The following is a 22767-nucleotide window of genomic DNA, read 5'->3' on the forward strand; positions in this document are numbered from 1 at the left end:
CATAATAATTTGGAACGCAGTGTACATGTGCTTTTCCACAAAACACCAGTGGTTCACGTAGTGAATCTTACAGTTCTAACTTGCCAACCGTGGTCTGTATGGAGTTGTTCAATAAAGGGCCCAAAATTAAGATAACATAGATGGGAGAGGTCTCTATGAATAGGAATTCCTAAGTATTTGATACCCTGTGAGGGCCAGGCAAAGGGAAAGTTGGACTGGATGGAATCCTATATGGATTTGGGGAGGGAGACATCGAGGGCCTCAGACTTCGCTGCATTGATTTTAAAATTTGACCATGTAACAAAGTGATCTATTTCAGCCATAACAGCATGGATGGATATATGTGATTGAGTGATATATACTAGGACATCATCAGCAAATAGAGAGCACTTGTACTCGGTGCCTCCCACCTCAATCCACCTAATATTGGGGTTATGGCGAATTGATGAGAGCAGGTGCTCCGTCACTAGGATGTATAAGAGAGGGGACAGAGGACATCCCTGCCTTGTCCCATTGGTGATTGTGAAAGGTGATGAAAATGTTCTGATGCACCCTCTGGGCCTTGGGACACCCGGAGTCGGACCCTTTTTGGTGGATGCTGGTGGTTGTAGTCTTCGTGGCGGCGACCCGGTTCCGTGGCTCAGGGTGGTCAAACCAGTGGCGGAACTATTTATGTGGTTTTGATGTTTAAATGTCCGACTACGCCACCCGTGGATTGCGGTCAGAGTGAACCGCCGCTGTAGGGCAGACCGCTGAGGCTGGTGTTGTGGGTGCAGCAGAGCGTAGCATAACTCCCCACGGGAGGAGTATAGCCTCAGGGCAGTGTATGCGGAGGATGGGGGTGATGGTGCAGGGCAGCAGCAGTAACGACATGGAGTCAGTGATGCAGTCCAGGGCCTTTACTCACAGTTCTTATTATCCAGACCACGTCTGCAGGTAACGGCTGCCCACGTCGTACTGTGCTCACCAGGTGAGGGGCTCAGACAACTCCCAGATAACTTTGGAGCGCTTCACAGGACCCCCTTTGTGTGTCCTTTGTCTGGCTTTTCTTACCAACCCTTCTGTCCGGCTGCCTCGGGCCTCCTCTTGGTAAACTTGGCGCCAGTTTCCCTCACCCTATGTGGTGCCTTCCTAGCGGGTGTAGCGAGGGGCTGCGCCACATAAAATGTCAGAGCCTCCGGTTTCTAGCTGAGGGTCGTTTCCTGCCTCCACTAGTTTCGGGGACCGGTCTCCCCCTTTGGCCTGACCCCTCCACGCAGGTGGATTCGGGCGTGCGGTGGCGACTCGCCCGTCCGCACCCCTGGGATCCCTTCATTCCTCGTTCCTGGAGCCTTCTCCGCTCCTCTTCCTTCCTTCTCCCTCTTCCAGGCCTGGGCCTCTGTTACTAGGCCCGCCTCCGGAGCAGAGCTCATGCAGAGCCCCTGCTCCCTACCACTTCTGCTCAGACTTCTCTGCACTGAACTAAGATGGTGCCCACCTTTTATACTCCCTTCTCAATGCACCCAGGAACTGCTTCCTCCCTGCTCCTGCACTACAGGGTTCCCCTTCCTCAGTGTTCCCTCCCCCCACTCCAGCCAGGGACAGGGACTGTCGTGCCCATCTCAGAGGCATATTGGTTGCCCTGCCCCACGGCAATGTGGTGTAATGCATGCAGGTGTCGGGTCCTGATCCACACTCCATCCTTACCTGAGAGTGAGATATCACACCTCTGGGTGAGGTGCAATACCTCTGTAGCAACCGAGCCCTCAGGGTGCTACAGTTCCATTTATCTTCAGCCTAGGTGACGTATTGTGATACAGGGCCGTGATTTTGGCTATAAAAGGGTCCCCTAGACCCCTACCCCAAGCTTTTTAAGAGAATCATATATGGCGTGCCAGGAGACTCTATGGAATGCTTTCTCAGCATCCAACGAGAGTATCTAATTACAAATTTTTAACTGCATCTAGCCCAGGAAATACTTTGTGCCTAGTAGCAGTGTCTGCTAGTCAGCGGATTATCCCGGCTGTTAAGCAAGCTACACCACCTGTAGTTTAGACACTTAATTTTTTCAAAGGAAATGCTTCGGGACCATGGGATACTCAGTGAAGAGCATCAGGAGGCACCCCAAGGCATAGCGGCTGGGACTGGCAGTAGGATGCCTTGCGGTGGACAGCCGAGCTCGATCCTTATAAAAGCTTTTTAACTGCAGCAGCTTTAGTGGACGCTACTGGAGCTGGAATTACGCGGCTGCTGGCATGAGACTTGCCCTCCAATAGATCCTTGTAAATGGATTTAAAGTGTATTCATTCAAATTAGAGAGACAATTTAAATTAAAAAGCTTAGAGCTGCCTCCACCACAGGGGGGCTCGCTCGACCCACCAGCGGACAGGCACCAGTATTGGGAGAGGGGGGCTGGCCATCAGGGTTCACCGCGGCTCTGGCACAAACCCGGCGACATGGAGGTGGCACGGGCAGGAGCGGACTGGCCGTGTCGGCTTCTCACTTTTTGGATTTTAGAAGGGCATGACATGCCTATATCTGTGTCTCCCCCTCCTTTTACTCCTCCACCTCTTTTATTTTCGCATGACTATATGTACTTGTTACTTTTCCATGTGTTAGTTATGTCTTCTGAGCAGTTTGTCAGCTTTTGGACACCTTTGAAGGTGTTTTCTATGTGTTTCTATGTGTTTTTGTTTGCCTGCCATTGGTTTTAACGGTGTTCGAAGGTGTTCGACGAACAGTTCGACGAACAGTTCGGCGAACACACGGGTGTTCGACGAACCGAACCGAACTCCAACACTACGGGGGTGGCTCAACACTAATAGGAAATACTTTACTGACTGTGGGGTGTGTTGGTATGTAAAAGGTTAATGGAGACTGTGTCTGTAGTGCTTCAGTAATTGGCTGTTCAGGTGATATTATAATAGGGGAGGTTTCCCTTTATAAACCATTTCCTTTGTGGGTTCGCCCTCTTTTCACCCTTCAAGCAGTAGATCAAGGAGACCCACTCTCCTGCCCTATGTTTATTGTATACTGTTTTATACACTATTCTTTGATACATTTAAAAAAAATAGAATAAACCTCAGCACTTCAGTCGTAGTGCTGAATCAATGAATTTATATTTGTATTCATGCAGTCAAAATTTGTGCATTAAAAGGGTTGTCCCCTTTCAGAAAATCCCAATCTTGCTTTAATCACCATCCCCAGGCCCTCCATTGAGTCTCCGCCACTGTTCCCGATGTAAGTTATTGGCTGCAGTGTTCACGTCACAACGACAAAGCAGAAGCGTTACCCATTTTGACAAAATGCTCTATTCAAAGTCGTTGAGCTCACTGACTGCTGCACTAGCAGCATGACATCAGTGCTGCGACCGATAACTGACCCTGAGAGCAGTGGCGGAGACTCAGCTGTGGATCTAGAGATGGTGAGTAAAGTGCAGTTTGGCTTTTTATAACAAACTGCACCCGGGGATCTGGATTTTCTGAAACGGGACAACTCCTTTAAATGCTGTTTTGGTCCTGTCCTTTTTCAGATACATGAATTGCAGAGAGGATACTCGGAAGAAAATATACAAGCTAAGTAAAAACACTGTGGTGATGACAACCATGGCAGTGCAATATGTGTGTTTGAAGAAGGTCCGATTCCAAGATCAAAAAGTTACTTAATGCACAAATTTGGATTGCTTGAATAAGAATAAAAATTTATTGATCAGCTTAACCACCGGAATCTTCTACAGACTATGCCACTTAATGATGTTTTTTCACATTATTTTCACTAAAAGATAAAAATATATTGTTGCCTCCGATTTTAGCATTAGACTTATGATATTGCTGACACACCCGAGATTATAATGATGGCATGCGACTAAATCCTTAAAGGTGAACAATTGTCTTAAAACAACTGGGGCTTAACTGGATTTAAAATTGTCATTCTTCTGACACAGTTTTCATTGATGTGAGATAGGTGATGAAGCATATGCCCCATGTTAAAGAACATTTATACTTAATTAGATTTTGTGGGCCAGGTCATTGCCTTGGGCACTTATAGGTTGATGATGACAGACATTTGCATGTACACAATGACATCATCCCACACAGTTGTAACCAATGTTTCAACTGAAACCCAAGCCAAAATCTTTGGAAGACCAGACAAACTTTGATTTGGTGCACGGCCTGTAATGTTCTGTGCATTCTTACAATAGAATAAATTCTAAGGCATGAACAATAGATCGAGTTCAAGGGAAGCGGAGAATTATAAATGACATGTATAATTACAAGGAATGAAGAAATCTTAGCAGTTGTAATCCCATGTACTCCTTAAGAGGGATGTAGTGTTGCCACTGGCATTCTAGGAGTTCTTCTAAAAAGGAACAGGAGATGCATATTAGTGTTTATTTCTGGCCTTGAAGGGTAAGGAATGGTGTCAGGCATCTAGGGTGAGGATTAAAGGATAACAACCTTCACCTTCAATGCATGAAATGAGTGAGTGTTTTTTTCATTAAATAGATTAAATAATTGCATAGGTTTTTTTGTATTAGTAAAGAATAAGTGAATTATAAATGTGAGTTATATCAGTGAATTATACAAATTTGCAAGTTTAATTTCTAATACATTTTAAAAAAATAATTATGCAAAATTTTAAATGGATATAAATTATTGTTTTTTTTTAATTATTACTATTATTTTTTAACATTATTGTGATTTTTGTTCAATCTCTTTTACGCTAAAAGGCAAAGTAATGACAGATGACTAGAGATGAGTGGATCAGGCAAGATTAAAATTCACATGGAAATTTGTTTCACAGAGAAGTTATTCTCGCTCTGGGGCCTCGCCTGATCACAAAGCATAATAAACATAAGATGTAAAAGATTAAAAAAATCTTTATAATCACCTTACATTCACCTCTCTGACCCCCTTCGCACCTCCATTACGCATTCAGTATTCGGTGCATCTTCTTATCACAACAAGTACTGATTTCCCAGGCTTTTTGATGCTAGGACCAGGAAGGTTCTGCACCAGAGCGCGTAAGGTCACAATGTCATGATGTGTGTCGTGACTTTGTCGATATTGGCGTGAGAGGCCCAGGAAGAAAACGCGATTATTGACCGGACTTGGGATAGTAGGGAACAGAGGGGCCGGAGTGGTGAGCTGTAAAGTGAGTATACATTTTTTTTTAAAACTTTTTAACCCGTTGATGGCCCTTTACAGTTAGAAAAATAGTGACCAGCGGCTGCCATTTTGCAGAATCCATGTGGAAGTGAATCACAAAAAATATGTGCTTTGGAATACTAATGTGGATTTGTATTGGGGTATTTCATAGATGATGTTGGGGGATATGACATTAGTAAGAGAAAGATTCAAATGTTGAATTTAAATGGTTAATCCTTTTCTACAGGGCGGTGATAGACTCCTCTAGGGCGGTGATAGACTCTTCTGACAGTAGCTTATCAGTGACTCTCTCATAGAGAATACATACTGTAGTGCTCAGCCAAGCCAAATGTTACTGTCTATGAGGAATTCGGGAGAACTAGCTGTCAGCCAAACGATCATTTGGCCAACAGTTATGTAATGTGTATGGGGCATTTATCCTTAGGGTAGCCCGAGGAACTAGTGGATATCACCCCCTATGTCCTAATCATACCTTCTCTAGACATACTCCTCTTTGCTCTTAGGCTCCCTCATTGGACCTTGGTGTAATTTTTGTGATTTTATCAGCTTTATGTGTTATTGCATGTATGCATCTACTTTTTATTCCAGCAACTTTATCATCTAAATCAGTGATGAATTGAAAACAAAAGCATTTTTTTTACATTAAAGGGGTTGTCCAGGTTTGTCCATGGGTTGTGTATGATACTGCAGCTCTGTCACATTTTTCCTTTTTTTTTGTCAAAATGATGGAGATACAAATAGAGACACATAGCCCCATTATAGTCAATATATGGTCCAGCAAGTGACCCATTTAAAAATGTTTACTATTCTCATTCTAGGAAGTGCTGTGTCAGTCTTAGACATAAAACTAGACAGTAATACATTATCTTATGCATTTACCATGCATACAGTATATATTCACACCTATGCAAATCCCAGAATGCCAACATTTCACAAAACCCTTCTCTGTACAGATTCCCCTAGAGCACTATGATAGAAGAACAGGAGAAGAAATATGTTATCACAGCAGGACCTTGACCCACAAATATCCACATTAATAAATTGCTGAGGCAAAATTGTCTGCACTGTTGGAGGTGTGGATTTGGGAGAGTCTTGTTTTGCTGGTTGCTAAAATAGTGTGGATACTGATGAACTTTTCATACATCTTACTGCCCTCTTCTTAGTCCTGTGCCCATTTCTGATGTGCTCCTGAGACCCTGGTATATGCCCTCTTCTGGTTCTTCACAACCAAAAGCCTTTGCTATCTTCCTTGTAAAGCTTTTTTCCAGCACTATGAAATTGTGCAGAACTAAGGACAGCCCCTACACTGTAATGATGCAGACATCCTCTACCTAAGATATTCAGAATCCCAGAATGCTTTTAATGAAGCACTGCCATGAATATTTTTGTTCATTAATTCTGTGTATATACAGGTGCATCTCACTAAATTAGAATATCATCAAAAAGTTAATTTATTTCAGTTCTTCAATACAAAAAGTGAAACTCATATTTAGTGTTGAGCGAGCACTAAAATGCTCGGGTGCTCGAAGCTCGGGCCGAGTTCGCCGTGGTACTCGGGTGCTCGACCCGAGCAACGAGCCCAATGTTAGTCTATGGGAGACCCGAGCATTTTTGCGGCGGCACCCCCGGCAGTCTTTTAAAAGCCTAACAAGTGCCCAAAACGATAGTGACAGTGCTCAAATGACATGGGGACAGCATGGGGATCGCCCCAGGAAGCATTTCTGACCCCCAGGTCACTGCTGTCAACAACGTGGTCAGAGGTATTAAGCCACTTTTACGGGCTCACAATAAAACGTTCAAAAACGAAACTGAAACTGCTTTCCTGTGAAATATGTTAAGGAAGTTCCTTTCCAGGGTAAAGACTTGTGTATAAGGTAAAATAAATAACCCCCCCCAAAAAAAAAAAAATACTCTTCCACACCTTGGGCTATGTTCACAAGTAGCATTTTTTATGCGTTTTTGCACTTTTGTATTGCTTTCAACCGTGACAAATGCATTCACCGGGAAATGTCATTTTAAAATTTTACAACCTTATCTGGCCATGTGCTGTGTGACACATGCATACAGTGCTGAAAAGACATGGGGACAGCATGGGGAAGACCCCTGGAAGCATCTCTGACACCCAGGTCACTGCCTAAAAGGGTGCCCATCGGAAGCCATCCTTGCCACATCAGAAGATGCAGACTTGCAACTATCCCCGTGCAAGTCCTTGTCCCAGAGCAGTGTTCAATTGTACCTCCCCCATTCCTTGCAATGCAAGCGCAAATATGCAGCCAACCACCCACCCACCCGCAGGCTGCAATACTATACTACTAGCTTGCACTTGAAATGGAGCCCTTTAGTTTGGAGTAGGCCGAAGCTGGCCACTACCTCATGTCCATAAACGGTCCCCAACCATCCCTATTTCTCCTGTCACCTTCCCACACACTTTTCTTAGCCTGGCCTGCTTTAGGGCAGCATTGGACGAGCCCACCAGAGAGCCAGACTCCTCCGGTGGGCCCTGGATTCTCCATCAGGGGAGTTGAGAGTGCCAAGGTGAGGAGCATGATGATGATAGAAGTTAACATCTGCTTTGTTTTCTTGGAATGCAAGCGTAAATGTGCAGCCTGACACCCACCCACCCCCAGGCTGCAATACCATACTGCTAGCTTGCACTTGAAATGGGGCCTTTTAGTTTGGAGGAGGCCGAAGCTGGCCACTACCTCATGGCTGCTTCGGCAGCGAGGTATCCATACTCAGTCCCCAGCCGCCCCTATTTGTCCCGGTGTGCCTTATACATAAGATTAAGCGTGCATACCAAAACATTACCTGTGCCCTCCCCAGTGCATTTAGTGGGAAGGACAGCCTATTCCGCTGTAGTGTGTGCATGCCAAACCCCTGTTCATGGTGCATGCGAAGATGCCTCCCACCCTGCACCTGTCGTTGCAGACTTGCAACTATCCCCGTTCAAGTCCTTGTCCCAGGGCAGTGTTCAATTGTACCTCTCCCATTCCTTGCAATGCAAGCGCAAATATGCTGCCTGCCACCCACCCACCCCCAGGCTGCAATACCATACAGGTACAGGTATTACTCCCCCCCCCGAAGAAGCTGATGCGAAATGCGCATTGGGGCTGTCCTTACCTGCAGCTGAAAGGTTGTATTGTCTTTATTTACATTCTGTTTATCTCTATTCCTGATGACACCATCTGCTTATCTCCATGCTTGGTGATACCATCTGTATTTTGTGGGCTATAATTGACTTTGCCCTATATTGACACTTGTCTACCACTTGTGGGCTTTATGGCTTCTCTCTATATGATCTATTGACATATTTATAGATATATACTTTCATGGCATTTTGACTATATTTTTCTATGCTGAATACTTTAAGGTGTGTACTTGTTATCCACTAATGCTTATTAGATGAATGAATTTTGGATACTGATCCTTTTACTTATTTATTTATTTAATTCTTCATATATTTATTACTGGGCTCATTGATATGATCTCCTTTTGTTAGTCTTGTTAAACAGAATAAATGATTGATTATCCTTGTTACTAGCACTGCAGGCACCTTCATTGGTTCACTTCCCCTTTATGTATGTTTTTAGAAATTTATTTTAAATAATTCAATAAAAGTTCCAAACCTTTTTATCAAACTTGTGCATCTATACTTCTTTGATATGATTGGGTGTTCAGTGTTCAATTGTACCTCTCCCATTCCGTGCAATGCAAGCGCAAGTATGCAGCCTGCCACCCACCCACCCCCAAGTTGCAATACCATACTGCTTGCTTGCACTTGAAATTTAGCCTTTTAGGCTTGTGGAGGCGGAATCTGACCACCGCGTCATGGCTGCATTGGCGCCCTGGTATCCATACTCAGTCCCCAGCCTCCCGGCGGCCGGGCGTCCACACTCGGTCCCCAGCCGCCAGGGGGCGGCCGGGTGTCCATACTCGGTCCCCAACCGCCCTGCGGCCGGGTGTCCACACACGGTCCCCAGCCACCTGGGGGCAGCCGTGTGTCCATAAATGGTCTCCAGCCGCCCCTATTTCTCCTGTCAACTTCCCCCCACACACTTTTCTTAGCCCGGCCTGCATTTGGGCAGCATTGGACGAGCCCACCAGAGAACCAGACTCCTCCGGTGGGCCCTGGCTTCTCCATCAGGGGAGTTGAGAGTGCCAAGGTGAGGAGCATGATGATGATGATAGAAGTTAGCATCTGCTTTGTTTTCTTGGAATGCAAGCTTAAGTGTGCAGCCTGCCACCCACCCACCCACAGGCTGCAATACCATACTGCTTGCTTGCCCTTGAAACTTGGCCTTTTAGGCATGTGGAGGCGGAATCTGGCCACCACGTCATGACGTCATGGCTGCGTTGGCGGCCTGGTATCCATACTCAGTCCCCAGCCGCCCAGCGGCCGGGTGTCCACACTCGGTCCCCAGCTGCCAGGGGGCGGCCGGGTGTCCATACTCGGTCCCCAGTCGCCCCACGGCCGGGTGTCCACACACGGTCCCCAGCCGCCTGGGGGCAGTCGGGTGTCCATAAACGGTCCCCAGCCCCCCCTATTTCTCCTGTCAACTTCCCCCCACACACTTTTCTTAGCCCGGCCTGCTTTAGGGCAGCATTGGACGAGCCCACCAGAGAACCAGACTCCTCCGATGGGCTCTGGCTTTTCCATCAGGGGAGTTGAGAGTGCCAAGGTGAGGAGCATGATGATGATGATAGAAGTTAGCATCTGATTTGTTTTCTTGGAATGCAAGCGTAAGTGTGCAGCCTGACACCCACCCACCCCCAGGCTGCAATACCATATTGCTAGCTTGCACTTGAAATGGGGCCTTTTAGTTTGGAGGAGGCCGAAGCTGGCCACTAGTGTTGAGCCACCCCGTAGTGTTCGAGTTCGGTTCGGTTCGTCGAACACCCGTATGTTCGCCAAACTGTTCGTCGAACTGTTCGTCGAACACCTTCGAACACCGTTAAAACCAATGGCAGGCAAACAAAAACACATAGAAACACATAGAAAACACCTTCAAAGGTGTCCAAAAGCTGACAAACTGCTCAGAAGACACAACTAACACATGGAAAAGTGACAAGTACATATAGTCATGCGAAAAGAAAAGATGTGGAGGAGTAAAAGGAGGGGGAGACACAGATATAGGCATGTCATGCCCTTCTAAAACCAAAAAAGTGCAAAGCCGACATGGCCAGTCCGTTCCTGCCCGTGCGACCTCCGTGTCGCCGGGTTTGTGCCAGAGCCGCGGTGGACCCTGACGGCCAGCCCCCCTCTCCCAATACTGGTGCCTGTCCGCTGGTGGGTCGAGCGAGCCCCCCTGCGGTGGAGGCAGATATAATTTTTTTAATTTAAATTGTCTCTCTAATTTGAATGAGTACACTTTAAATCCTTTTACAAGGATCTATTGGAGGGCAAGTCTCATGCCAGCAGCCGCGTAATTCCAGCTCCAGTAGCGTCCACTAAAGCTGCTGCAGTTAAAAAGCTTTTATAAGGATCGAGCTTGGCGGTCCACCGCAAGGCGTCCTACCGCCAGTCCCGAAGCATTTCCTTTGAAAAAATTAAGTGTCCAAGCTACAGGTGGTGTAGCTTGCTTAACAGCTGGGATAATCCGCTGACTAGCAGACACTGCTACTAGGCACAAAGTATTTCCTGGGCTAGATGCAGTTAAAAATTTGTAATTAGATATGTGGCACCCCAGGGGTCTGGTTTCCACAGTAATAGCAATATTCCATCTGTGAGCAGGTGGGAGGTCTCCTGGGCAGGAATCCTAAGCATGCCACACCTCCTGCCCAGTCCTGGGAGGGGAAGAACTTCCCCTACATAAACTGGGGCTGAGGCAGGGTTAGAGAGAGGAGTTCCAGACAGAGACGGAGTCTGGTCTGGACACGCAGAAACAGGGACAGATAGACATCAGGAGCTCTGTAGGAGCCAAAGAGAAGCGCCAGGGGCTGGAGCTGTGCAGAGCTCGCCCTGGGAGAAGGTACTAAAACCGGACACAGGAGTCCGAGGCTGTGGGGACTAAGATATACCCAGCAGCAGAATCCATCCGGCAGGGGATTCCAGGTCCTCTGGCCATAAAAGCCCGGAGGCTCAGTCACAACGAAGGGACCAGCACCGCCATCCCGGAGCGGAGGCTAACAGGAGGCCCCAGGTCACCAGCCATACGGGTGAGCACCATACGGTATACCCAGGGACGTGGGCTACTTGTAACCGCCGAAAGCAGGGTAGCCAGGAAGGGTACAGACTAACGGGAAGGCCTACAACTCCACCTGGCTAGGGGAACTCCGGCTTACTCGCAGACTAACCAGGCCCCAACTACTAGCCAGTACTCCCGGGGGAATTTGCCTTGTACCATCAGTAAAGACCCTGAACTGTACCCTCGCATCTCCGTGCTTCCTTGTTGCACCATTAGTGCTGGGACATCCACACCATCACTCCCAACATCAACCTCATCCTCTGCCCTGAGGCCATACCCCTCCCGTTGGGGGTTATACCATCCACGCTGCACATCCGTACCACCGGCCTCAGCGGACTGCCCTGCAGCGGCGGCTTCATAGCCGCATTCAACGGGTGGCGTAGTCGGACACTAATACCATCATACCAATAACTGCCACTTAGTTTGACCACCCTGGTCACGGACCGGGTCACCGCCACACGAAGACTACTACCCCCATCGGATCCGGCTCCGGGTATTCCCCGCGCGCACGCGCGCTGCACTACAGCACTGGCCCAGGGGGTGAGTCAACTTTGGCGTAGTCGGCAGGATTACGTGCCCGCAACCACCGGGTACTGCGTGCCTGAAAAAGAGACTTTTATACTTACCTGTGGTGAAGTTTCCCGCCATCTGGAGCCGATTCCCGCCATCAGACGCCATCTTGGACCGTTTCCCGCCGTCTTCTGCCTTCTTCCCGCCATCCGCAGCTGCTTCCCGCCTTCGGACGCCATCTTCGGGACGCCGCACTGGAAGAAGAGGGGCGTGGACTCCGAAAGCCCGCGAGAACTGAAGCCCCGCCTCACGTCCGGACGTTGCGTAAGGTCCTGGAAGGAGCCCAGCAGACGCCGACGTCACAGGAGCGCGACGGAAGGTCCTCAACCCTGACGATCCACTGCGGAGCCGCGGCCTACGGAAGAGGATCATCGCAAGGTAGGCCACGGTCCACTAGGGGGGAGGAGGATGTCGGATACGGAGGAGAGCTTCACCGCCACAACCGCCGCCAGCGCCACCGCTGCTGCGGTCATGCCTTTCACCATGCCCTATATCCCGGGGGCAGCCTGGCTACCCCAGTACTCAGGGGAGTCACATACCCTAAATGACTTCAGAGAAAGGCTGGATAGCCTCTTCCAGGTGTATCCCCTCACGGAGGCGCAAAAAGTGAGCATCCTGGTGGCCCAATTAATCGGGGCAGCCCAAAGGGAGGTAAAGTCCTGGCCACCTGGGAGGAAGAGGACTGTCAGAGACATACTAACCCGGCTGAAAGACACATTTGACACCCGCACCTCAGCCGAAATAAAACTAAGATTTTATGGGTGCAAACAACGGGCACATGAGAGTATAAGAGACTATGCTCTAAACCTACAAGAGGCCCTGAGAGCCATTAAGCAGGCAGACCCTGACAGCGTGGGAAATGAAGATAAGCTGTTGACCGAACAATTTATTGAGGGTCTACTGTGCAATGCCCACCGAACCCAGTTGCGGGCAATGGCCTTACAGGACCCTGACCTGGACTTTGCACAGTTCAAGGACAGAGCCATCCGGGTGCTCCGAGAACCGGCACCAGGTGGCGCTGTGACCCACAGGCGCCCTGCTATCACATATCACCAGGAGACGGCGCTCTTGTCTGCAGGGCCTGTGGGAGCTGATGCGCAGGCTTTAAACAGTGACCCGGCTACAGACCTGCACCATCAGGTCCAAGAGCTAACTAAAAGCGTTGCCGCGCTAACCCGAACTGTGCAGTCGTTACAGGTTTCTGCTGCAGGGAAGATCGAGCTGGCATCCGGACCGGAGGAAATCCCGTGGCGCCGACCAAGGAGGACCCCACCGGCCAGAGGAAGACCCAGTGATCGATACAACGAGGACAGACGACCTATTTGCCGCCGCTGCAATCAACCCGGACATGTGGCAAGGTACTGTCATTTAAACGGGCACAACCTGGGGTAGAGGGCCAACCCCCAGGCATAAGACCATCAGGCCCATCAAACTGGCGTGATAAATACGTAGGGGGACGTCCAATCTTGCCTGTGGTACTGGATGGCATTCCTATGAGTGCCCTACTAGACACTGGGTCACAGGTCACCACCATCCCGTACGTGCTCTTCAAGCAGTACTGGAATGACTCGGACATAACCCGCTACCCAGACGACGACCTGAGTATCATCGCCAGCAATGGTCAGCCCGTGCCGCAGGTGGGATTCAAGGAGGTGACCATTAAAATCGGTAAAGTCGAACTGGCGGCACAAGGACTGATTATAGTGGACATAGACCGTCATGAGAGTCACCCTAGAATCACCCTGGGAACCAATGTAATTGAAAATTGTCTTGCAGAGGTGATTCTCATTTTACAGCAGGTTGCTAAGAACGCCAGTTCCGGCCAGCAGCGTGTGCTCCAAAAAGAGATCCGGGCACTGATGAAGCGGCAACAGGTGGAACTATCTGGTGGTGAGATAGGTAGCGTGAGAATGTGTGACCCGTTCCCTATTGCCATGCCCCCAAAAAGTGAGATGATGATTTGGTGCCGGGCGGCTATTGGTCTAAGAGGTAGAGACTACCAAGCAATGGTAGAACCCGTCTACTCAGACAGTAGGCCCACCATTTTGACAGCACGGGGGGTGGTCGATGTACGCCATGGGAGGGTGCCCGTTCGCATCATAAATATCGGTGAGAGAGAAGTATACCTGCCCCGGTATGCCACGCTAGCCAAATTGTTCACCATAAACCAGAATTCTGTACAGGCCGTGGAACCCTTGCCTCCATCTCAACCAGAGGAAGGTAACGGCTCTAAGAAACCAGTGGGGGACTGGTGTCAGCAACTACATCTGGGTACCGACTCCACTCCCTCACACCAGAAACAGGGAGTCTATCGGGTGGTTCAAGAGTACGAGAGAGTGTTTAGTAAACACCCGTTAGACTTCGGGCGAGTAAAGGGGGTAGAACACCACATCCCCACGGGAGACCATCCTCCCATAAAGGAGAGATATCGACCCGTACCCCCTGCACACTACCAACACGCCAAGGGGATGCTTAGAGACATGAAGGAGGCTGGGGTAATCAGGGACAGCTGTAGCCCCTGGGCAGCTCCACTAGTCTTAGTGAAAAAGAAGGACAACACTATGAGAATGTGTGTAAACTACAGGAAGGTCAACCGTATCACACACAAAGATGCGTACCCGTTACCAAGGATAGAAGAGTCCTTAGCTGCATTAAAATCTGCTAACTTCTTCTCTACTTTGGATCTCACTAGCGGGTACTGGCAGGTTCCTGTAGCAGAGGCAGACCGGGAGAAGACCGCATTCACCACCCCGATGGGTCTCAGCGAATTTAACTGTATGCCGTTCGGGCTCTGCAACGCACCAGGAACCTTCCAACGGTTGATGGAATGCTGTCTGGGACACCGGAACTTTGAGACGGTCCTGTTATACCTGGACGATGTCATCGTCTATTCCAAGACCTACGAGGATCACCTGAAACACCTGGCGGAAGTGTTTGAAGCTCTGGCAAACTACGGCCTAAAGGTGAAACCCTCCAAGTGTCACCTCCTGAAACCAAAGGTGCAATACCTGGGACACGTGGTGAGTGCTGACGGAGTGGCTCCCGACCCTGATAAGATCACCGTAATTAAGGACTGGCCAAGACCCTCCAGCATAAAGGAAGTGCGGCAGTTCCTCAGGTTGGTAGGCTACTACCGAAGATTCATTCCCGGTTTCACCAAAATGGCAGCCCCTATGCAGGACCTCCTGATAGGTCAATCTCGGAAAGCCAAAAACCAGAAGCCGCCCTTCAGGTGGGAAAAGCTGGAAGAGGAGTCCTTCTGCCAGCTGAAGATGGCCCTCACGGGGGATGAAATCCTGGCATATCCAGACTACAGCCAGCCCTTTATCCTCCACACGGACGCAAGCAACATCGGGCTAGGAGCCGTACTGTCCCAGATCCAGCAGGGGAAAGAACGGGTAATCGCTTACGCCAGCCGAAAGCTACGGCCCACAGAGAGGAACCCTGAGAATTATAGCTCATTTAAGCTGGAGTTCCTGGCAGTAGTGTGGGCAGTGACCGAACGTTTCAAGCATTACCTTGCCTCCTCCAAATTCACTGTGTACACGGATAACAACCCGTTGACACACCTGGACACTGCAAGGCTCGGTGCCCTGGAACAGAGATGGATGGCCCGCCTGTCCAACTTTGAATTCACCATCAAATACCGGGCAGGACGCTCAAATGCCAACGCGGATGCCCTGTCTAGAATGCCGAACTTACCGGATGTAGGGGAAGATCCAGAAGATCTGGAAGAAGTTGAGCTCCCTGCGTTCCACCGTCATGGGATTACCCTGTATTCCAACCGTGTGAAGGACAGGGCTCCGCGACGTTCAATCCCTTGCCCCACTACAACTGGGCGGAGACGCAAGACAGTGATCCTGCAGTCCGCCTGGTGAAGGAAATGCTGACCCAAGCCGATGCCAGTCTGGACCCAGACGCCCCAGAGGAGACTAAGCAACTGTGGAAGGAGAAAAGTAGGCTGTTGCTCTACAGGGAGAAGTTGTGCCGGAGAATGGTTAACTCTCGAACGCATGAGTTGACCTGGCAGGTAGTGGTCCCCAGACGAGACGCGGCTATGATTCTGGAGGCGTACCACAACGGAGCAGGACATTTCGGGTGGAAGAAGCTGGAGTTCTTATTGCGTGAACGGTTCTACTGGGTAGGCATGAGAGGAGCCATCGAGAGGTGGTGCAGAGACTGTGGACCGTGCCACCTAAGAAGGAAGGACCGTGCCAGCCAGAAGACTCCCTTGCAGCCCATCATCACCCGACAGCCACTGGAACTGGTAGCCCTGGACCATGTGAAACTGGCTCCAAGCAGATCTGGGTATGTCTACGCCCTCACAATCGTAGATCATTACTCCCGGTTCCTGGTGGTGGTCCCGGTCAAGGACTTAACGGCTCAAACAGCAGCTAGAGCCTTCCAGCAGCACTTCTGCCGTCCACACGGGTACCCGGACCAAGTGCTGACAGACCAAGGGCCAGCCTTCGAAGCGGAAGTCTTCCAGGAGTTCTGCAACCTGTATGGCTGCACGAAGATAAGAACAACGCCCTATCACCCACAAACTAATGGACTCTGCGAGAAGATGAACCAGGTGGTGATAGACCTCCTGAAAACATTGCCCCTGGAAGAACGCAGTATGTGGCCTAAGAAGCTGCCTGATCTGGTGGACCTATACAACCACATCCCTGTAGGTTCTACCAACTGTACCCCGGCTTACCTAATGAGAGCGAGACCTGGTAAGCTGCCTATCGACCTGGATATGGGAGTCCTGACGCCCGAGGACACCTCGCCAGAGGCAGACTGGGATACAGGGCGGCAGCAGCAGTATCGGAAAGTGCAGGAGAGCGTGGAGCGAAGTCTGTCTCAAGCTAGAGAAAGGCAAGAGAGGGCTTATAATCAGTATGCTCCCGCTGTTCCCCTGGTACTTGGAGAGCAGGTCTTGAAGAGGAAAAGACGGCTCCACAAGTTGGACGACCAGTGAGAGAAGGACCCGTACACCGTACTGCCATCAAGCCATGAGAGCCCAAAGATTTGCGTGATCAGTAAGGATGAAGGAGAAACCACAGCCGTTGTCTCCAGAGACCACCTGAAGAAGTGTCCCGAGCAGCTGCAAAGCCCTGAAGAAGAAGATCAAGAAAACCCTCGACCCGCAGAGGAAAGGGAAGAAATGATCAGGACTGTACTCGGAGACTTCCCCCGGTCTTGGACACAAGTAAACGGTGCTGTCGTGGTACCCGTCCTCACCTTTCTCCAGCCAGCCCCGCAAGTGCCTACAGAAGAACCAGTAGAGCTGGAAGAGCAGCCGGCCCAAGAGGCAGAAGAGTCCACACCAGCAGTACAGGAGGATCAACCCTCTGCTAGTAGTGAGCCTGCCGTGCCCCTAGTGAGCCAAAGAGTGCGCAGAAAGCTGCCCATAACACCTCCTACACCCTGTAGTGCAGGACCAGTTAGTGAGCTCCGTAGGTCCACTAGGGTTACCAGAGGCCAGATGCCCATACGTTGGAGAATCTAAGTTGGCTAGTTGCTTTAACTATTTTATGGTTACCTGTTTTGTTGTAGCCTTTGCTAATTATGTTTTTCAGTTGCAGATTTCTTTATATGGACTGACAGGTTATGGACAGTGAGTAACCGGAACTCTGTTGTAAATATGTTTGGAGCGTAACCCAGGAATGGACTACAGACTGTTAAAGACTCGGGGCAGGACAGACCCCTACCTGGTTACGGCTCCCTGTTCTTTGGTGAAATGGACACCCTTATTGCTTCCCGGTTACGGACATGCCGTGACCATCTCATGTATTTAATTGTTATTGTTTATACCCTGTTATGTTTAGTCCGGGAGTACTAAATTTCACTAGGGGGGAATGTGGCACCCCAGGGGTCTGGTTTCCACAGTAATAGCAATATTACGTCTGTGAGCAGGTGGGAGGTCTCCTGGGCAGGAATCCTAAGCATGCCACACCTCCTGCCCAGTCCTGGGAGGGGAAGAACTTCCCCTACATAAACTGGGGCTGAGGCAGGGTTAGAGAGAGGAGTTCCAGACAGAGACGGAGTCTGGTCTGGACACGCAGAAACAGGGACAGATAGACATCAGGAGCTCTGTAGGAGCCAAGGAGAAGCGCCAGGGGCTGGAGCTGTGCAGAGCTCGCCCTGGGAGAAGGTACTAAAACCGGACACAGGAGTCCGAGGCTGTGGGGACTAAGATATACCCAGCAGCAGAATCCATCCGGCAGGGGATTCCAGGTCCTCTGGCCATAAAAGCCCGGAGGCTCAGTCACAACGAAGGGACCAGCACCGCCATCCCGGAGCGGAGGCTAACAGGAGGCCCCAGGTCACCAGCCATACGGGTGAGCACCATACGGTATACCCAGGGACGTGGGCTACTTGTAACCGCCGAAAGCAGGGTAGCCAGGAAGGGTACAGACTAACGGGAAGGCCTACAACTCCACCTGGCCAGGGGAACTCCGGCTTACTCGCAGACTAACCAGGCCCCAACTACTAGCCAGTACTCCCGGGGGAATTTGCCTTGTACCATCAGTAAAGACCCTGAACTGTACCCTCGCGTCTCCGTGCTTCCTTGTCGCACCATTAGTGCTGGGACATCCACACCATCACTCCCAACATCAACCTCATCCTCTGCCCTGAGGCCATACCCCTCCCGTTGGGGGTTATACCATCCACGCTGCACATCCGTACCACCGGCCTCAGCGGACTGCCCTGCAGCGGCGGCTTCATAGCCGCATTCAACGGGTGGCGTAGTCGGACACTAATACCATCATACCAATAACTGCCACTTAGTTTGACCACCCTGGGCACGGACCGGGTCACCGCCACACGAAGACTACTACCCCCATCGGATCCGGCTCCGGGTATTCCCCGCACGCACGCGCGCCGCACTACAGCACTGGCCCAGGGGGTGAGTCAGATACCCTCTTTGGATGCTGAGAAAGCATTCCATAGAGTCTCCTGGCACGCCATATATTATTCTCTTAAAAAGCTTGGGGTAGGAGTCTAGGGGACCCTTTTATAAGCAAAATCACGGCCCTGTATCGCAATACGTCACCTAGGCTGAAGATAAATGGAACATTTTCATCACCTTTCATAATCACCAATGGGACAAGGCAGGGATGTCCTCTGTCCCCTCTCTTATACATCCTAGTGACGGAGCACCTGCTCTCATCAATTCGCCATAGCCCCAATATTAGGTGGATTGAGGTGGGAGGCACCGAGTACAAGTGCTCTGCATTTGCTGATGATGTCCGAGTATATATTACTCAATCACATATATCCATCCCTGCTGTTATGGCTGAAATAGATCACTTTGTTACATGGTCAAATTTTAAAATCAATGCAGCGAAGTCTGAGGCCCTCGATGTCTCCCTCCCCAAATCCATACAGGATTCCAGCCAGTCCAACTTTCCCTTTGCCTGGCCCTCACAGGGTATCAAATACTTAGGAATTCGTATTCATAGAGACCTCTCCCGTCTATGTTATCTTAATTTTGGGCCCTTTATTGAACAACTCCATACAGACCACGGTTGGCAAGTTAGAACTGTAAGATTCACTACGTGAACCACTGGTGTTTTATGGAAAAGCACATGTACACTGTGTTCCAAATTATTATGCAAAAAGTGTTTAGGAGTGATAAGGTAAGGATTTTTTTGTTTGTCAGTTAAACTCATTGATGGTGATGTGTGTCAGGGCACTTTATATCACTGTAAGCAATTGCAGACACCTGTGCTAATTAGTTTGGCAGGTGTGTCCAATGAAAGGTAAGACTACTTAAGAAGGCTGTCCCACATTATTAAGCAGCCTACATTTTCTGCCAAAATGGGAAAGAAAAAGGATGTGTCGGCTGCTGAGAAGAAACAAATTGTGGAGTGTTTAGGTCAAGGCATGACTACAATCAACATTGCCAAGACACTTCATCCTGATCATCGCACAATCAAGAAGTATGTAGCTGATTCACAGTACACACGTGTGCATGCTGATAAGGGAAAATTGAGGACTCTTTCCTACTTACAATTACGTTAGGTTAAAAGAGCAGCGGCCAAAAAGCCTTGTCATAGCAGCAGACAACTTTTTGAAGCTGCTTGTGCCTCCAACGTCCCCCGAACAACAAGATGCAGGGTCCTTTAGAGGTTTGCAGCTGTGCGTAAGCCATCCTGTCGACCTCCTCTATCCACTGTACACAAGCAGAAACGGCTCCAGTGGGCCAAACAATAGATGAAGACTGACTTCAAAACTGTTTTGTTCACCAATGAGTGCCGTGCAACGCTCGATGGTCCAGATGGATGAAGTGGAGGATGGCTGGTTGATGGACACCCCATGCAAACACGGCTACGGCGCTAACAAGGAGGAGGTGGAGTAATGTTTTGGGCTGGAATCATGAGGAGAGAGATTGTCGGCCCCTTTAGGATCCCTGAAGGGGTAAAGATGAACTCCATAATGTATGTTGAGTTTCTCAAACAGCACTTCCTGCCATGGTTCAAGAAGAAGAACCGTGTATTCCGCAGCAAGATCATTTTCATGCATGATAATGCACCGTCTCATGCTGCACATAACACATCTGCATCTCTGGCTGATATGGGCATAAAAGGGGATAAACTTATGGTGTGACCCCCATGCTCCCCTGACCTCAACCCCATTGAGAACCTCTGGAGCATCATCAAAAGGAGTGTCTATGATGGCGGGATGCAGCTCACATCTAAGCAACAGCTCTGGGAGGGTATTCTGTCCTCATGCAAAACAATTGAAGCAGAAACCATCCAAAACCTGACAAATTCAATGGATGAGAGAGTTCAGAAGCTCCTTTCGAACAAGGGGTCCTATGTGCAAATGTAACATAACCTAGAATAAAGTTTTGAGTTGAAAACTGTTTGATTTCAGTTTCTAATAACCTGCTAATGCTTATAATTTCAAAAATGACCATTTTTGTGTTCTTTATTAAAATGAAAAGGTTGATCGAAGAGTGTGGGGGATCTAAGAGTGTGGCAACCCAGTAGTCAGGATTATTTCGAATTCTGACAATCTGAAGGTCATGTTGCAGGTAGTGCAGCAAGAAGGCACTCATGTGTCTTGCGCATCTATGAGCCCCAAAATTATTTTCCGGGCTGGATGCACCTAAAAATTATTATTAATTTGAAAGCTAGTGGAGTTTAGTATAGATGGCCTAATAGAATCAGTACTGCAAACTGCTACAAGGCCCAAATTATTTTCCAGCCAAGATGCAGATAAACATGATTAGTAATTTTAAATCTGGTGGAGTTTAGTATAGATGGCCTAATAGAATCAGTACTGCACACTGCTACAAGGCACAAATTATTTTCCAGCCAAGATACAGATAAACATGATTAGTAATTTGAAAGCTTAAAATGGTTGGTGAGGTGATTTTAACAAATCATCAAGCTTTTACTCTCCCCAGGATGACACAGGGGTAGAAAAGTCATTTCGGATCCATGATTTGTTCATCTTTATGAACGTGAGTCTGTCTACATTATCAGTGGAGAGCCGCGTGCGCTTATATGTCAGCACACCACCAGCAGCGCTGAACACACGTTCAGACAGAACGCTGGCTGCGGGGCATGACAAGATCTCCAAGGCGTAAGTGGCGAGCTCCGGACATTTATCCAGATTGGAAGCCCAAAAAGAGCAAGGGTCCAGTGACACAGTCATGGCTTCAATGTTTACTTGGAGATACTCCTGTACCATCGTCTCTAGGCTTTGACTATGTGTCAGACTTCCTGTCTCCTGTGGCATTGCAAAGGATGGGCTAAAAAAGTGGTGAAATGATTCCGCAAAATTGATGTTACCAGCAGATACTGTGTTTCTGTTACATTTTGAGTGCTGAACACTCGACGGTCCCACGGTTGGCAAGTTGGAACTGTGAGATTCACTACGTGACCACTAGTGTTTTGTGGAAAAGCACATGTAAGATTCTGCAACAGTCTCTGCTGATACTCCTGCATGCGTGCATCTCTTTCTATGGCAGGAATAATTTCTGCAAATTTACTTTTGTACCGGGGATCTAACAGTGTGGCAACCCAGTAGTCAGGATTATTTCTAATTCTCACAATTCGAGGGTAATGTTGCAGGTAGTGCAGCAAGAAGGCACTCATGTGTCTTGCGCATCCAGGAGCACCAAGTCCCTGTTGTGTTGGTGGCGAGGTAACAATCATGCTTCCTTCCTCTTCCCTCTCCCCCCAACCTCGCACAACAGAAATGTGATCAAGGTCTCCCTAATCTGATGAGTCTTCCATCAGTTCGTCCTCCACTTCTTCCTGGGCTCCTGCACCTTCCTCACTAGTTTGGCTGCTACCAATGTCACGCTGTCTCTGTATACTGGAGGTAGGGGGCCTAAGCTGACCCTAAGCTGGGGCCCTGACTAATCCCTCAACCTGGAGGTACTGTTAAAGGTACAGAGGTCCAGGCCGCCAGCGTAACCCCTACCTCCTGAAGATCCCTGCACCTCAGTAATCTAGTCCTGAGAAGGACCCCGATCACAACCAAAGGGAACAAGAAATAATATGCCCAAACACAGTATTTAGACGAACGAGACAGTACAAGGGAAAAACCAAAACCACCTTGCATACAAACAACTTCTCAACTACAACAGAGGGAAAACCAACGGGAAAGGAGATAAATGATAAAGCGAGGAAAGGGAAAAAACACTTCCAAATACACTTATCTCAGCAACTCCAAACACCACGATCCGCTCTGTCAGTCTGAATGAAATGCTTTCACCGACACCTCCCAAACAGACCAGCAGGTATATGAAGGAGTCTCACTACAGAAGTATTGATTGCAGCTGGGCGAGGCTGGACCTCATCTTGCCCAGAGAGAGAGAGAGAATTAACTCCCTCACTGCCGAGAAACACAAAGCA

The sequence above is a fragment of the Phyllobates terribilis genome, unplaced genomic scaffold (assembly GCF_046119375.1).
Source record: "Phyllobates terribilis strain yellow unplaced genomic scaffold, ASM4611937v1 Scaffold_3__8_contigs__length_932513732, whole genome shotgun sequence".
Classification (NCBI taxonomy): Eukaryota; Metazoa; Chordata; class Amphibia; order Anura; family Dendrobatidae; genus Phyllobates; species Phyllobates terribilis.